This window comes from Palaemon carinicauda, chromosome 17, assembly GCF_036898095.1.
Source record: "Palaemon carinicauda isolate YSFRI2023 chromosome 17, ASM3689809v2, whole genome shotgun sequence".
Classification (NCBI taxonomy): Eukaryota; Metazoa; Arthropoda; class Malacostraca; order Decapoda; family Palaemonidae; genus Palaemon; species Palaemon carinicauda.
The window spans coordinates 10,449,697-10,468,414 of record NC_090741.1 but is presented as its reverse complement, the minus strand read 5'-3'; positions in this window follow the sequence as shown (position 1 = coordinate 10,468,414).

The window sequence follows — 18,718 nt, the reverse complement described above, 5'->3', positions numbered from 1 at the left end:
TTTACCTGAGAATTACTAGAAAGTACTGTATCTGTGGATTTTCATTGGTGCCTTAACCTTGGGACAATTTTTCTATGGTCATCTGGACCATTGAGACAAATGACGTTACCGTTATCCATCATTACCACTAATCATAGACAATGTTAGTGCTTCCTACCCCTTACAGGGAAGAGTCATACTAGACAGTAGAAAAGGGGCCTCAAGGTTAGCAGGTATTGTATGAACAAATATAGGTATCCACCAGATATACAAACGGTTTCACGGTTTGTATATATTTTCGGAAGAATATCAGTGTCAACTATATCCATTGTTTGTAAGCATACAATGATATGAGATTTACTTGAATAAATAAGTAAGAGAACTCTGGCATATTTAATGTGAAAATTGCAGGGCGAGAAAGGACGCAATTACATTCTAATAGACATTTATTTCGAATAAATGACTAAATGGAATAACGAGTGAAATGAATGTGACATGTTAAAGGAATTATACGTGCAACGTATACAGAAAATATCTTTCCCTCCCTAAAAGGGAAGAAATGATGAGTGCCACTCTAAAACTGAAAGATTTTGATAAATTTTTCCAATATAAATTCTGTAAATGTTTTATACAATCAACACCGTGTACTACGTACACACGGCACAAGTGTTATCCGTATAATTCCATACCTGAGGTTTTGAACAGACTTGGTGTCACAATAATGACACTCACTTAAAAGGTATCGCACTGGAAGTGTCAACACCTTTTCACCCTAATTGATAGTCGCAATCAATTAACTGTTCATCGCAGCACTACCCGGCAGGTTTTAATACACTACCTGCCGCTACCACATAATGCTTCAATTCATGGACTTGTTTAGCATAGTGTTTGTAGAACACTCTGGATGATTTTCATCTAGTATATGAGCGAAGACGCTCAAAGTCCATTTACTGGAAAAAGTTCAGTGATGAAGCAATTTTCTTCAGATCATGACCTGTGGGTGTACTGTCAGGATCTGCTCTGCGAATGAAGTAGGTGAGCTTTGCCCTTAGTTGTTTTAGGGATAACTTTGATCCTGAGGTTTCTCCTTTGAAGAGCTTTCCTCCCCTGAAGTCTGGAGTTCTACGAATATAGACCTTTAGACACTCTACTGAATATAGAGAGACATCTTCCTTCAAAGGGCAGACTCTACAGGGACCCCATCTTTTAGTGGGTAGCTCGTTCTTGGCGAGAAAGGTTGGATCAGGAAAGAGATTCAGTTCTCCCACTGCTGTGAACTGAATGTGGCCCTCATTTCTTGATAGGGCTACTTTTTCACTAATTCTAGCCCCTGAGGCTATAGCGAACAAGAAAATAACCTTCTGGGTTAGATCCTTGAGAGAACAATCTTCATTGTTCACAGATGAGGCATAATGTAGGACCTTGTCCAAAGACCATGATATGGGTTTTGAAGGAGCTGCAGGCCTAAGCCTAGCGCATGCCTTCGGGATCTTATTAAAGATTTCATTCGTCAGATCCACTTGAAAGGCATATAGAAGAGGTCTAGTCAAGGCTAACTTACACGTAGTTATCGTGTTAGCTGCCAGACCTTGATTATGAAGGTGGATAAAGAAGGACAGACAGAAGTTTATTGAAATTTCTTTCGGTCCTTTTGCTTTAACAAAAGCAATCCACTTTTCCCAAGACAATTCATATTGTCTTCTAGTTGACTTAAACTTGTATTCGTCTAGGAAGTCTATATTGCCTTCTGAGATCCCAAATCTTTTCTTAACCGCTAGGGCGAGAAAATCATGAAATGAAGGTTTTGGGCTCTCTGTGACGAATCGAAGACAATTAACTTCTGAACCCTATGAGATAGTGCTAGGTTCAGTAAAAGGGCCAGCCACAGCCTCAGTTCCCTCACTAGAGGGAACCAGTTGCTCTTGGCCTAATTGGGAGCCACTAGAGCTGCCTTTCTTTGGAACGATCTCAGCGTGTTGAGGACCTTCAGCAGGAGATTGGATGGAAGGAACAGGAATTTCCGGGTCCATACCGATTGGAAGCTATGATGGGGCAAGTCATGGGGATGATGAAAACTATAATGGGTGAAGGTGCAGTCGGAGGAATGTCCTCAGCTTCGGGTAATGGGTTGATAGTGGATGAGAAGGCTAAGGTTAGTGATAATGGGAAAGGAAGTGATAGTGATAGTAATAGTAATAGTGATAGTGAGATTGAAGATAAGGGAATAAGGCATAGTAAGGATGAACAGAAATGTGATAGGAATCATGAGAAGAAAGGTAAAAGTGATGTGAAGAAAGAGAAGGAAAAGTATCAGGCTAATAGCGAGGACGATCGTGAATGGGTGAAAGTGGCGAGTAAGAAAAGGGCTAGGAAGAGTATGATCAAGGATAGGAGTATGACTGTGGAATTAGATTCCTTATATTCTAGCGAGGAAGTAGGAAACAAGAAGGAAGGTAGCAGTGATGATAGCAGTGAGAATGAACGTGATGTGTGTAAGACTGTGTTTATGAGAGAGGTACCTCGGTGTGAAAGGTTCAATGAGCATAGTAGTAGGGATGTATACGAGTTTTTCAAGGAGTATGAGAGGTATTGTCAGGATAAGTATGGTGATAGTAAAAGAGTTTGGGCTAGGGAGTTAGGAGAATATTTGACTGGGTATTTGTTGATGATGTATGGAGTGATAATGAGTGTAGGTGACGTTGATTATGAAAGTGTGAAAAAGAGAATAATTGAGCAGGTAAAACGTATGAAAGGGAGTGTTAAGTATAAGCGTAAGAATGATTTTGATGAAGCACGGATGAATGCAGGAGAAGGGATATCGATGTATGTATGTAGGTAGGAAACTTTAGCTAGGAAGAAGTATGGGGATGAAGGTATAAATGAGAATAAGGAGTTAATGAAGAAGTTTTTGGCTACTGTACCTGAGAATGTTGCCGAGTTTGTTAATTTGAAACGAATGGAGAAAATGAGGTGGACGAAAGAAAGATTGACATGGGATGATATTTTAAAGATAGTTGATGATTACGAGTTGGATAGATGTATGAAAGAAAGTAAATCTGTGGGTGTAAGAACTGGAATGGAGGAAAGTGTGCCAGAATTTGTTAGTTTTAGAGATGCTGCTATGAGAGGACCGATGAGGGTAGCTGATAGTGTAGTAGATAGGAGTGTTAGGGCGAGTAATGTGGGAATACCTGTAAGGACAAATGAAGGGTTTAGGCAAGGGAATCAGGTTTGGAGGGATAGGAGTGCTAGTGCGCCGCAAGGTAGGTCAGGTAGTTGTATCCGTGAAGAGAAGTGTTATAGATGTTGGAAAGTAGGACTTAAGAAGAATGAATGTAGATGGGCTCTAGGAGCTTGTTTTGGATGTGGTGAGGTAGGGCATAGAATTAGCAAGTGCAAGAAAGAGAAAGGAGTAAAATGTTATCGGTGTGGTTTGACTGGGCACATAGCGAGTGGATGCCGGAGTAATCGTACAAATGTGATTTGCGACAATTGTGGTAAGGATGGTCATTATGCTAGAATGTGCAAGGAGCCGCGGAGTAAGTGTGCTGAATGTGGTGCAGATGGGCATGTAGCTAGAGTATGTAGGAAGAAGGGAGTAAGTCAGCCAGGATGTTCGAGAAACTAGAGTGTAAGAGGGTTCAGCTGGGTGAGTCCTTGAATGTGTGCGGAGTGAATGTGATGCATGTTCGTGAAGGTTTACTACATGAAGACGTGATGGGCGAAAGAGCTTATGACTGCATGAGTGCAAAAGTAAATTTTAATGGAATAGAGCTAGTTGGTCTGATTGATACTGGCTGTGGTGTCAATTTAATGTTTAGGAATGCATACGATAAGGTAAGGGGTGTGTGTGAATTTAGGGGGTGTAAGGGTGAAGTGAAAGGTATCGGTAATTTAAGTATGTCTGTGCAAGGAAAGTTACGTGAGAATGTTATGATGGGGGGCTGATGATGGAAGATAATGATTTTTATGTGGTTGAGGGAGTAAATGACAAATACGATGTGTTGTTAGGTTATAACTTCTTGAAAAAATGCGGTATGATTGTACATCCTAGTGTAAATATGATTTAGATGAAAGTTAAGGGTAAATTTTGTGGGAATTTTATTTGAATGAAGATGGTAGTGTATGTACGAAGGTATGGAAAGGTGTGCCGTTATGAGCAAAAGAAGGTGTTAAATAGTCAAAAGATGCGAGTGAGGTTGTCAGTGTAAAAGTTGCATGGCCGAATAGTCTGGGAATTGCCAATAGTGACAATTGTGAATATGTAGTGGAAGGTTCGGAAGCAAGTAATTTGGTGAAAACAAGTGTGCATGTGTATGATGGTATTTTGAATTTGCAGGAGCCGAAGGTGTATGTAAGCTTGTCGCCGACTGTAAGGAGGAAGAGAATACGGGGTATACGTGAGGGTGATTGCATGGGATGTATGTATACGTTGGTCAATGTAGAGGAAGAAAGGTATGTTAAATTGAGACATGTTATGATGGGTAAGATAAAGCAGGATGACGATTGGGACTGTGAAAGTTTGAAAGAAAGAATTAATGTAGATGAGAATATAAGTGAGGGAGAAAGGGAACAATTGTATAGGATGTTATGGGATAGACGGAGAGTTTTGAGTCGTGGTGACGAGGATTGTGGGGGGTCAAAGCTGCCTGAATTTAGGATAGTTCTTAGTAATGATACCCCCATATATCAGCGTCCCCGACATTTTCCTCCGCCTATTGCCAGAGAAATAGAAGAGCAGTACCAGGAGTTAGAGCAAATGGGTGTAATAGAAAGAAGTGAGAGTGCCTGGAATAGCCTTCTTGTACCTGTAAGAAAGCCGGATGGAAGTTTACGTATGTGTATTGATTATAGGAAGGTGAATGAAGTAACTGTTAAAGAACGTTTCCCGATGAATGTAGTGTCTGACTGTGTGTATAAGATGCATGGTATGAAAGTTTTTACAAAGTTAGATTTAGTTAGGGGCTATTACCAGATGCCTCTGGCAGAGGGGAGCAGGCCCATTACGGCATTTTCGAGCAGTAATTGTCATTATCAGTTTAAGAGATTAAGCTTTGGCCTTGCTAATGCGCCTGCTGCCTTCCAGAGGGCGATGAATGTAGTTTTGGCTGGGTTTGATCGACAGAAGGTGACTGTTTTTATAGATGATATTTTGATTGCTAGTGAGACTGTTGAGGAACACATGCAGTTGCTTGAAGCAGTATTAGAGCGTTTGATAGAAGTTGGTGTGAAAGTTAAGCTTGAAAAGTGTACATGGTTGACCGGGGAGGTGGAATTTCTTGGGCATGTGGTGAGGGAATCGGGTATAAGGAAGAGTGATAAGTTTGTGAGTAAGGTGAGAGAATTTCCACGTCCTCATACGGTGCGTGAGTTAAGAGGTTTACTTGGGTTGATTGAATTTGGTCGGAAGTTTGTCAGAGATTGTTCGGGAATAGGGAAGCCATTGAATGAGTGGAAAGGTAAGAGAAATAGTACGAGACTGAAATGGGATGAGCGTATGATTGAAGCATTTGAAAACTTGAAAGAAGAGGCTGCGAGAGACGTCACTTTGGCCTTTCCTGACTATAGTGAGCATGCTAGTATGCTAGAGTTATATACGGATGCTAGTGGGATTAGTATGGGTGGTTGCTTGGTTCAAATGCAAAGACTAAATGAAGATGAACAGTTGAGAGAGATAGCGTATGTAAGTAAAGCATTTAATAAGGCTGAGCGAAAGTATTCCACGATTGAAAGGGAGTTGGCTGCGATAAGGTTTTGCGTGAAAGCATTGAAGGTATTTTTGTATGGTGTGAAATTTATTGTGCGTACTGACCATCAGCCCCTAGTGTATATGATTAGGAAAGAGTCTATGAATGCTAGGGTTGCGAGGACAATAGAGGATTTGAATGAATTTGACTTTAAGCTAGAATATGTACCTGGGAGTAAGAACGTTATAGCAGATGCGATGTCAAGAATGCATGGTGAGATAGAAGATAGTAGCGAGAATGATAGTAATTTTGAAAGGTTACCGGAAGATTTAGTGGTGGTAAAAAGTTTTGAAGGGGATGACATGGTGTATAAATGTATTATGTGTGGGTTGAATAAGTTTAAATTAAAGGGTTTGAATAGTGATATACCTGCTAGTGTAGATGAGCTTAGAATGAGTGTTAGGAATGAAGTATCGAAAGAAATGGTATATAAGGAGGAGGATAGTGTGCTTGAGGGTAAATTGTTATCAAAAGTATTGTTGGTGGTATGTTGTATGGTGTCACTGTTTATTTGTATTTTGGGTGGAATCGTCCGATGCAATACCGGGCAAATAAGGAGACTGAAAGGGAGTATATATTGAGGTTACAATGTGATGAAAGATGTTGCAAGTTGTTGAGTGAAAAGGAGGATTGCCCGAGTGTCTTGAATCTGAGTGGTATGAGCATGGAAGATAGCGAAGATGAACATTGGTGTGACAAGGATGACCCTATTGATAGGAGAGTAAACATTTGTATGCATGGTGTAAAAGGAAGAATGATGACGTATGTGGGTATAAATGAGAATGAATACTGTAGTTTAATTGATACAGATGCGCAAGTGTCATTAGTGAATAAGTCTGTTATCAAGGAAATATAGCGGTACAATTAGGAAGTGAAACGGCAATGTACGAGTGTGAGAATTCATGGGATAGGTAAAGGAAGTTTGCTAGTTTGGGAAGAAGTGCGTTTGAAAGTAAAACTGGGAAGTATGGAGGTGAAAAATAATTTCATTGTAATGGGAGAGAATGAGATGCCTAGTTGTTTTTTGATAGGAATTGATTTTTTAAGATTGCATAATTTATCAGTTGATATTGGTAGTGGTTTGCTTCTGAAGAATGGATGTGAAGTAGTTGTGATAGAAGATAATAGTGTATATATGGCGAATTTTGTTGGCATGGTTGATATTACGAGGAGTGAGGATGATCTACTAACTAAAGAGGAGGTGGAAGAAATGCAAGATGAATGTGTGGAAATTAAAAGGTTACGTGAATGTATGTTGAATAGTATTGAGGTAGAAGAATGGCCGTTTGATTTAGAGGTGTATAAGAAAGTTAGTAAGAAACTTATTGTGTGTAAGAATATTGTTTATTTTCTACATGAAGGAATGGATGAAGATATATATGTTCCTGTGTTTCTGATGCATGCAGCAGTATGTGTATGCTAGTGCATGACAGATATGGGCATATGGGTAAGAATAAATTATGGGAATGCATGCTTGAGAGATTGTTTACACCTGGGTTGAGTCATATATGTAAGGATGTAGCGACTACGTGTGAAGATTGCCAGAAAGGGAAGTATCAGAGAGTGCATGCTAATCCGCCTGTTTTGAGATTACGTATGAAAGAACCATTTGAGAAGTTTGTGATTGATTGTGTTTCGTTGCCTGTGACTGCGAAAAGACATGTGGGAATGATTGTTATGGTTGATCACATGAGTAAATTTACCTATGCAATACCCATCAAGGATAAACGGAGTGAGACTGTTGCAAGAATGGTTGGTCAAGTGATGTTGCCGATGTGTGTGTGTAAGCCTGTGAGAATGTTAAGTGATAATGGCCCTGAGGTTGTTGGATGGGAGTTTGAGCAGATGTTAAGATAATGGGGTATTGAACATGTGTATTCGACTCCTTATATGCCAAGTGCGATTGGGTTGGCTGAAAGGACTGTAAGAACATTAACTGAAATTTTGCGAATGATGAGTACACGTGATAATGATTGGGATTTGTATGTTGGTAGAGAGTTGTAGGCTTACAATGCAACACTGCATAAGAGTACGGGTATGTCTCCATGTAAGTTTGTGTTAAATTTTGAAAATATAATAAGACTGAGGTTGGGTGTGTCGGAGGATGATAGAGATGTGTGGAGGAAACCAAATAAGAGGTTTGAAAGCTTTAAAGTTGGTGAGAGAGTGATGAAAGAAGTAATTGAAAAGGGTAGAATGAATGTAAATAAGGTGCGTGATAAGTTTGAAGGTCCATATGAGGTGTTAGAAGTTGGTTCCAGTGGATTAAGTTATGTTTTGGGTAAGTTGTATGTAGATGATAGTGAGGAAAGAGTTAGGGCACACCACAACCAGTTGCGTAAATGGAAGGAGGTACCAGAGTATATCCAAGAGAATGGGATGAGTAAATGGTTGAAAAGGAACAAGTGTGAACCTAATATGTATGAGGAATTAGGTCTGGAAGGTAAACAGTTGGTGTTAGTAGAATATATGAAAAGGAAGAATACGAGAGCTTTAAGTAAGGATAAAAGAAGGAGAAATTTTATAAAAGGGATAATAGTAATAAGTATGACAAGAGTGTAAATGTACAAGTGAGTGTGGAAGATAAATGTATTAATACAGATGAATCATGGCTGAGTATGAATGATACCTATAGTGTGTGTGGTTTTTCATTAGATGATGAAAAAGAAAGTATGACAAATGCGAGAATGAGAGTCAGGAGAATGATAAGTAGCATGAATGAATCTTTTGCTAAAGTTGAGAATGTTTTTGATGAAATGGATGAACTGTTTACAGAAATGAGTGTAATTATAGGGCCAAACGAGAACGCGGTAGATAGGATTGTACATGATATATTAGATGATAGGGATTTATATAGGAATAGTGTTAATGTAGCGAATGATTGTGATAAGGAAGAAGTGAATGAGAGAGTATATGGAGGCCCAGTTACTCGGAGCAGAGGTCCCGTTCCTGACTGCGACTGGTTTATGAAAAAAGTAATGTAATGAAGTAGGATTTGGCAAAGTAAGGGGGGAGGAATGTGGAGGATTCATTTTTGTTTTATTTTTTGTTTATTTTCTTTTGCCAAATCCAGAGAGAGAGAGAGAGAGAGAGAGAGAGAGAGAGAGAGAGAGAGAGAGAGAGAGAGAGATTGTGTTAGCGAGCGAAAGTAGTTAGTGTATCGATTGTTTGTGGTGAGAAAAACAGTTGGTTTAAATGAGATTGTTTGTTTATGTTTTTAGCTAGGTTAAGACAGTGGTGAATGTTTCGGAGCGAATGCTTTTTTGATTTGACTGCAGCTTGAGGCAGTTCCGTTTGTGAGTGCTGGATTACGATTTTACTATTATTTATTACCAGCGTGGAAGTGATTGGTTTATATTCTAAGCCGTGATTCCTCCTTTGGAGAGTTACTTTTTGAAAGTGGATTTACTGTTGATGACCTGGCCTGGAATTGATTGTATTTAGACTGCTCTTTGGATTGATCGCTTGTTGATGACCTGGATTGCATTAATGAGCCTGATTTGATTGTTCTTGTGCTATAAAATTATGACGAGGATGATGATGTTTATGATGAGGATGATGGTGATGATGATTATGATTATAACGACCACCCCAATCACCGAGGCAGTTAGGGCAAATTGCCACCCTGCGGACTGTTGTTCACAGCTGTGTTAGTGTGTATTGTGCCGTAAAGACAGTTCGGCTTTCTGTGAACGAGTGTTGGTCTCGTAATATTATATATACACATATCTATTTTTTGGTGTTGGTGGTGTGTGGTTAATGTTAAGTTTTGATAGTTTTTTTTTGGTTTATATGAATGGTGTTTTGGTTTTTACATATTTAATATTAAGTTTGATCAGTTTTAAGTATTTTGAATGTGGATGCTTTTGGTGTTAATTGTTTTAGTTTGTAAGGTAATATAGCTTTAAGGTTATGTTTTGTTTCAATTTTCCTTCTGTCCAAGAGTCCGGTTGATAAAGTAAGTGGAAAGTTTGTGTTGTGAGACAATTGTCAGTTAGAGTGATTCAAGAGTGTGGGGGTTGTTTTGCAACATCCCACCACAACCTCAGGTTCCAATGGTGTACCAGCAATTGAAACCTTTGAGTTGGAGAGAGTTGAGACTTCTTAAAGTTGATTTTGCATCCCCGATGTTCCAGGAACTGGGTTACTTCTTTGGATGGTTGCAGACCAGCCACTTTGTGTGCTGCCCGCACCAGCCACTCGTCCAGATTCTTTGTTACCTGAACAGTTCCTAGGCATGATTATTGCATGACTGCGTCCGCCAATTTCGTGAAGATACTTGGGACTGTGTTTTGTCCGAAGAGTATGTCTCTTAGGACATACTTTATCTTCTGTAACTTGAATCCTAGGTAGGAGGAGAGGAGCGACTGACTAGAAGCTGCCAATAGGCACCTGTCAGGTCTATCAAGATTATGAACACCCCTTTTTGTAATAGGGGCCTTATGTGTAGAAGGATTAACATCCTGAACTTGCTGTTTCTTTTGAACTTGTTGAGTGGCGACAAGTCCAGAATGACTCTGAGTTTTCTTGAGTCCTTCCTGGGAACACAAATAGCCTTCCCTGGAATTTGATGGACTTTGCTTTCCTTATAATCTGTATTATCTAGAGCTATAGGATATACTCTTCTAACATGGGGTTGGAGTGTTGGAAGAGTTGAAGAAATGATGGTGGAGGCATGTCTAGTTTCCATCGTAGTCCAATCTTGATTAGGACTTTGGGCCCAAGGATCGAAGGTCCAACATTCCTATTGGAGCGACTCTTTGCTTCGACTGATCAGAAGGTTTACCTCCTCGACCGCCTGCCTAGGGCAAAGTGGTCATAGAAACTGTGGGATGTTATTGAACACACCGAGGAAAAACTCTAGGATTTTTCGTCTTCCTTTTAGGTTGGGGACCCACATCCGGGGAGGACTTCCCCTTTGAAGAGATGCCCCACTTCTGGAGAAGCTTCCTATTCTCCGTGGTGGCTTTCTCGATTACCTCTTTGACTACCTCGTTTGGAAAGAGGTCTTTACCCCAGATGTTGGAAGATATCAGCTTCCTAGGTTCATGTTTCTCTGTTGCAGCAGCGAACACGAACTCCGTACAGGCTCTCCTTGCCTTCCTATAGGCATATAGGTCTTTTACTAAGGTAGCCATATGCATTTTGGCTAAGACCATGAGCATGTCTCGGGTACTTCGATGGGTTGAGCACATCTCTATGCAGTTTTGTAGGGATAAGTAGGCCGCAAGTCTTTTGTTTGTCTCTTGTTCCTTACACAAGAGAAACTCAGAAAGTTTAGGGAGATTCTCGCTAAACTGTCGTCCAGCGATGTCCGCGTCCAGTTTCCCTACTGAAAAGGTTAGGTGGACTTCCTTTCAATCCTTTTCCTGCATGGGCAAGGCTAGTGACAGATGCCTGCACTCCTCAAGTGCAGGGCATGGTTTGCCTGCCTTCACTGCCTTGGCAACAGACTTGAAGGCCTTCCATGTATAGGGGAATGGTATTGAAGCAGGAACAAGAAAGGTAGGGTTTCTCTTACTAAGGACGAACTCTTTTGACACCGAGTAACCCGGCTTTTCCAGGCTACTTGACAAGAGAGCCTGTGCCTTATCGTGGTCGAGAACCATGACTTCCTTTGGTTCCATTTCTTTTTTTAACGTTGGTTCATGCTTCAGTCGAATGAAGCAATCAGGGAAAGCGTTAAAGCTTGGCCAAAACTGGATTTTGTCTAAAGGAACAGCTCCCATCTTCTCTGAGATGTAGAGTTTGCCGTCTAAAATCAGCATAAGCTCCGCGTAACTCCAGGGATTGGTTTTGGAGCATGCCGGGAGGTCTTGGTCTCTGGGTTGCTTGAATGATACTCGGGAGGCGATGAGTAGACTTCACAGAGCTCTCTCTTGAGTTTCGCTTCCATTGTTTTACCTCGTTTGCGAAAGTTTTCCATTAGACCCGTAAGATGGGCCAGTAACTGGCCAATTTTGTCTAATAGAGGGCTAGAAGGTGAAGGTGTCGAGGTTAACGGCTCTAGGGCCGGCACAGACGGAAGCAATTCCAACACGACATCATCATCTTCTTCCAGGGGTGCCTTCCTGCCATCCATCTTGATGGCAGTCTGGACGCAGGGAGGTGCAAATCATGCCTGGGGCACCACTATTTAACTACTTTCATTCGGGAACAGTAAGCTACGCATCCTATCATTAGGTAGGTATGGTCCCAAAGAGATCTTCCAGAACCCTCTTACCCATTTGTGTAGTTTCTTATGTGCTGCGTCCCTAGTCTCCATTGACGTGGGATCATCAAAACCTTCGGTCACTAAGGTCCGCCAGATATTGCAGACTTGGGGGTCCCAATATTGCAGGGATTCAGTAATATTATTGCAGGGGGCATGAGACCTGCATGCATTATGATTGTAAAAGTACTTACTCAAAAGATTGCAGAAGACTGCGTCACATTTCATCCGGGGTTCCTCCTGTAAAGAAAGGAAAGCAGATTGAGTATACAATTGTTTATCTCACCTGATAAGAAATATGTAATTAGTCATCTTTAATTATTATAGCTTAGGATAGTAAGCTAGAAAGGAATAGTAAGAGATACATACTTGTGTATTCTTCGCAAGCAATTCCTGTAACCTCCCCCCAGTATTAAATATAAAGAGTTTCCTTTATCAATGCAACTTGAAAGAAAAGGGTTCTAACCCCTAGGGATAGAAAAAAATGTACACTGCCACTGACCTTTCTAATTATTTAATACTGTGGGGTGAGAATAAAAAGATTTCCAATCAGAGTATTGAAGGAATTCTATCCTTTCAATATAGGTTCGGTCTCAGCAGAAGCCTGCACAAGGGTACCCAATATATGTTAGTAATTAACTACTGTATAATAGTTTTCTGTATGCAGTATATACTGTATTGCAAAATACTGGCTACTGTATAATCATATACTGTAGTTCAGCTGGTGTGCTGCTGGTATGGCTAGCACCTGGCGGCACGGTCCAGCTGGCATGTCGCCGACTGGACTAGAAATTAAAAGACACATATTTGTGTATCCTAACCAGCAAATTGCTGTGACCTTCCCTTCCAATATTAAAACCATAGAGTTTCCTGATCAGGGAAGCTCAAATACAAGGGTTCTAATCTTTATGTATTTATATAATATATATATATATAATATATATTATATATAAAAAATATATATATACATATATATATATATATATACATATATATAATATATATTATATATATATAATACATATATATATATAATATATATATATATATATATATATATATATATATATATATATATATATATATATATATGTATATATATATATATATATATATATATATATATATATATATATATATATATATATATATATATGTATATATATATATATATATATATATATATATATATATATATATATATATATATATATATATATATATATATATATATATATATATATATATATATATATATATATATATATATATATATATATATATATATATATATATATATATATATATATATATATATATATATATATATATATATATATATATATATATATACATATATATATATATATATATATATATATATATATATATATATATATATATATATATATATATATATATATGTATATATATATATATATATATATATATATATATATATATATATATATATATATGCATATATATATATATATATATATATATATATATATATATATATATATATATATATATATATATATATATATGTATATATATATATATATATATATATATATACATATATATATATATATATATATATATATATATATATATATATATATATATATATATATATATATGTATTTGGGCTCAAGCCATGCCATCCGGATGGAAGGATCCTAATAGTAGTTTCCTAAGGGATATATGTACTACAGTGATATTCCCAGAGAATTTTACCTTTAGGTCTCCAGAATTATAACTCCTGGCACGAATATCCTTAAATTTTCTCTCAAGGATATCTCATAATATCAGGGGACGTACTCTTGACACGCCACAAAGCAATCTGCACCCCGAATAGCGTTTATGCTTCGAGGAGGAAAGTGGCAGAATTATAAGGAGAGCCGTATTAAGGTTACTCTAGTTCCCATACTACTATTGAGTATCACAACAGTGCCATATCCAAGATGGCAGGCATTCCTAATTCTGTAGCAATTTCGCACGGTGGTGTTCCTAGATTATCTGACCTTTTTGATCGATTTTTAAGGACTATTATACAATCTCTAGCTTCTTTCGCCTCTGGAAACTTGAGTATTAATTCTTCACAATATTGTATATTTTATCTCCTGGTTCACAGTGAAGTTAGAGTAATTGATTGTGATTAGGAGCTAGGCCTGTTACCGGAGGCGCCATGGGCGTTGTCGTTTGTTAGGCATGTGTTATTTAGTTAGTAAAACGACATTCCTGGTTAAAATAGGATCAATAATTTAATTATGAAAGCTATTTAGGCAATATATACTTGTACAGATATTTATATGCATAGTTTTCCTTTTTTTATGTCAATCGTATATGTCAGAATTTCGGTGATTTAGGTAACCGAGATCTCGTCTTGCCTAGGTAACCTAACCTAGGCGATATAGTATACTTTTGACATTTCCCCGGTTACCCTCGTGTATTGGTTTATCATTTCAACGGAGATTGATATCTCCTAGAATTATTATATAACCGATACTCTCCCTAGTAGAGATTTAAGGGTAACCTTAGGCTACAACCCTAGTGGGTCGTGCCTCGAGTTTTCATTAAGGCATGACTAGCCTAGGGTTTTCTGTCTCTTCTCTTAACCACAGATAGCAAGTTTTGGGATTCAGTCAGAACCTCAGAGTATTTAGTCGTATGCTGGTAGTTGGCCGGCAGGGTGAATAGTCATTCCCCTGCCGGCTAGGCTGTTGACATAGGAGGGTAGCCCTCCCTAGGCTACAGCTGAAGTGGTTGTATGATGCCACCACCTTCTCCCTGTGGTCTAGTAGACTAGTCCTGTGCTTGCAGACCCTAGGCTGAAGAGTAGTATTCTTCTGAGGCCTAGGATGGCGCCGGCACTGGAACTCTGTTTCTCCCTTGTTCTCCCTTGTTGACAGGAGGCGTCACTGCTGCCGTCTCCTTAACTGTATTAGCAGACCCTAGGTTGAAGCATAGAATTCTCCTGCCGCCTAGGATGGCGCCGATACTGAAACAGAGCTCCTTAAGGGTGTGTAGGACCAGCAACCCTTCCGGCTCCTTCCACACCTCAAACAGGACCATTTTCCCTCCCCATCTGTTCTTTTGTCATGGCCGAACCATTGTCTTTCTTTTAGCCCTCGTTCTGCAACCTCACCATTGCCGGTGGATTACGGGGGCCGGCCAGACTCCTACTCTACAGCTGTTGTCCGGCTTTCTGCGGCTATGCCAGCTGCTGGCAGCCATGACATCTGCAGGCAGCCATGTTGGCTGCTGGAGGTCATGTTTTATACAAACTGTCCGCGGCTATGTTGGCTGGTGGTGGCTATGCAAACTGCTGGTAACCATGTCATCTGTCGGCAGCCATAACGGCTGGCGGCGGCTGGCGGCTGCTGGCAGCCATGATGGCTGTTGGTGGGAAGTCCCTTCTGTCATCACGGTTCTTCAGTCCTCCCTTGGACTGCTGGCCACAAGTTCTGTTGCCAGGGTATTAGCCTCGCCGTCGATAGGCCGGCCAGACCGGCACAGATAGGTGCCGACTCAGCCAGCAGTATGCCAACTGTACCAGTGCTGCCGGGTGCTAGCCTGCCGGCTATAACCTGACCGGACCTTGCCAGAGATGGTACTTGTTGCTGGATGGAAGCCTGAATGTTACATTCTCCCCTTCCATTGGAACCTTCTTTCTGGATAAAGGCAGTAAATTTCACATTTACATATTTAATTGGTGTATACATACACAGTAAAAGGCAGCCTTTACTACATGCTGTCTCTCTCTCTTTTAGCTACCATGCTGGCAGCACTGGCAGGGACTAGCTATGCCGGCTATATGCCGGCTGAATTACAGTATATGTTTATACAGGTAGTCAGTATATTTGCACTATAGGATATACTACAGATAGAAAAACTATTGTATGTATTATACTAGTAGTTATTTTCCAATATATCTTGGGTATCCTTGCTCGAGTGTTTGCTGAAACCAATCCTATATCGAAAGAATAGAATTTCTTCAATATTCTGATTAGAAATCAGTTTTCATATTACCCTACAATATTAAATAATTTAAAGGGCTGGTGGTATTACACTTATAACCTTAAAATGTTTGAACCCTTATCCTTGAGTTTCCCTGACCAGGAAACTCTATGATTTTAATATTGTAAGGGAGGTCACAGCAAATGGGCTGGGTAGGATACACAAATGTATGTCTTTTATATTTCCTAGTAAAGTCGGCGTCAGGCCAGCCAGACCGTGCCGTCGGATGCTTGCCACAATGGCAGCAAACTGGCTGAACTACATTATGTATAATTATACAGTAGTCAGTATTTTGCAATATAGTATATACTGCAAACAGAAAACTATAGTATGATTATACAGTAGTTAGTTTCTAACATATTTTGGGTACCCTTGTGCGGGCTTCTGCTGGGACCGTTCCTATATTGAAAGAGTAGAATTCCTTCAATACTCTGATTAGAAATCAGTCATCCTTACCCCAATGTGTCAAAGAATAAAAAGGGGCAGTGACTTGTACACTTCTCTACCCCTAGGGGTTAGAACCCTTATGTTAGAGTTCTTTGATAAAGGAATCTCCTTAAAGTTAATACTGAGGGGAGGTAACAGCATTTGCTTGCAGGGTATACAAAAGTATGTGTCCCCAACTATCCCTTTCTAGCTTACTATCATAAGCTATTTTAGTTAAAAGATGACTTTTACTTATTGCTTATCAGTGAGATAATCAATTGTATACTCATTCTGCTTTCCTTTCTTTACAGGAGGAACCCCAGATGATATGTGTTGCAGTCTTCTGCAATCTTTAGAGTAAGTACTTTAACAGTCATAAAGCATGCAGGTCTCATGCCCCTGCAATATTATTACTGAATCCCTGCAATATTGGGACCTGCAAGTCTGCAATATCTGCCGGACCTTAGTGACCAAAGGTTTTGATGATCCAGAAAATCTCTTTGGGACCATACCTACCTAATGATATGTTGCGTAACCTACTATTCCCGAAAGCAAGTAAGGAAATAGTGGAGCCCCAGGCACAATTCATACCTCCTTGCGGCTAGCTAGCCCTTGGGACGGAGGGCAGGAAGCCCCCACGGGAAGAGATGGATGATGTCGTGTTGGAATTGCTTCCGTCTGTGACGACTCTAGAGCCATTAACATCGACATCTTCACCCTCTACCCCTGTATTAGACGAAATGGACCAATTATTGGCCCATATGATAGGTCTAATAGAAAACTTTCGCAAACAAGACAAAAAGGAAGAACCAAAATGCAAGATAGAACTCTGTGAAGCTCCATTTGTCGCTCCCCAAGGGTCATACAAACGACCCAGAGACCAAGATCTTCCGACATGCTCCAAAACCAATCACTGGAGGTTTACAGAGCTTATGCTGATTTTAAACAGCAAACTCTACTTCTCGTAGAAGATGGGTGCTGTTCCTTTGGACGAAATCCAGTTTTGGCCAAGCTTTGACGCTTTCCCTAATTGCTTCATTCGACTGAGACATGAACCAACGTCAAGAAAAGAAACGGAACTGAAGGAGGTCATGATTCTCGACCATGATAAGGCACAGGGTATCTTGTCAAGTAGCCTGAGAAAGGCGGGTTACTCGGTGTCGAAGGTATTCACACTAAGTAACAGACACCCTTCCTTTCTTGCTCCTGCTTCAATATCATTCCCCTTTACGTGGAAAGCATTTAAATATGTTGCCAAGGCAGTGGAGGCAGATAGACCATGTCTTGTACTCGAGGAGTGCAAGCCTCTGTCACTAGCCTTTCCCAGGAAGGATTGGAAGGAAGTTCACTTAACCTTTCCACTAGGAAGACTAGACGCGGATGTCGCTAGACAACAGTTTAGCGACAATTTCCCTAAGCTATCTGAGTTTCATTTGGGTAAGGAACAAGAGACAAAGGAGAGACTTGCAGCCTTCTTATCCCTACAAAACTGCATAGAGTTGTGTTCAGCCTACCAAAGTACCCCAGACATGCTCATGGTCTTGGCCAAAATGCATATAGCCACCTTAGTAAAAGACCTTCATTCCTTTATGAAGGCTAGGAGAGCCTGTAGGGAGTTTGTGTTCGCTGCTGCAACAGTGAAACACGAAACCAGGAAGCAGATATCTTCCAACATCTAGGGTAGAGACCTCTTTCCAAACGAGGTAGTTAGAAAGGGGATTAAGAAGGCCACCGCGGAGAACAAAAGTGGGGCATCTTTTCAAAGAGAAAGTCTTCCGCGGCTGTGGGTCCCCATCCTAAAAGGAAAACGGAAAAGTCTAGAAATGTTCCTCGGGCTGTTCAACAACATCCCACAGTTACAATGACTGCGGTGCCACAGGCAAGCGGTCGAATATGTAAACCTTCTGATCAGGCAAAGCAAAGAGACGATTCTGGTAGGAGGGAGGTTCGTTCAGGATCGCTGGACCTTCGATCCTTGGGTCCAAGGCCTAATCAAGATGTGACTAGGATGGGAAATATACATGCCTCCACCATCATATCCTCAACTCTTCCTACACTCCAAAACCCTCCTGAAAGAGTATACCTGAGAGCTCTGGAGCATACAGGCGGTAAGGAAAGTATAGTCCATCAAATTCCAGGGAATGCTGTTTGATGTTCACGAGATGGACTCAAGAAAACTCAGAGTCATTCTGGACTTGTCGCCACTCAACAAGTTCAAATAAAATGGCAAGTTCAGAATGTTAATCCTTCTGAACATAAGTACCTTGATTCAAAATGGGGTGTTCGCAGTCTTGTCAGACTAGAAAGATGTCTATTGGCAACTTCCAGT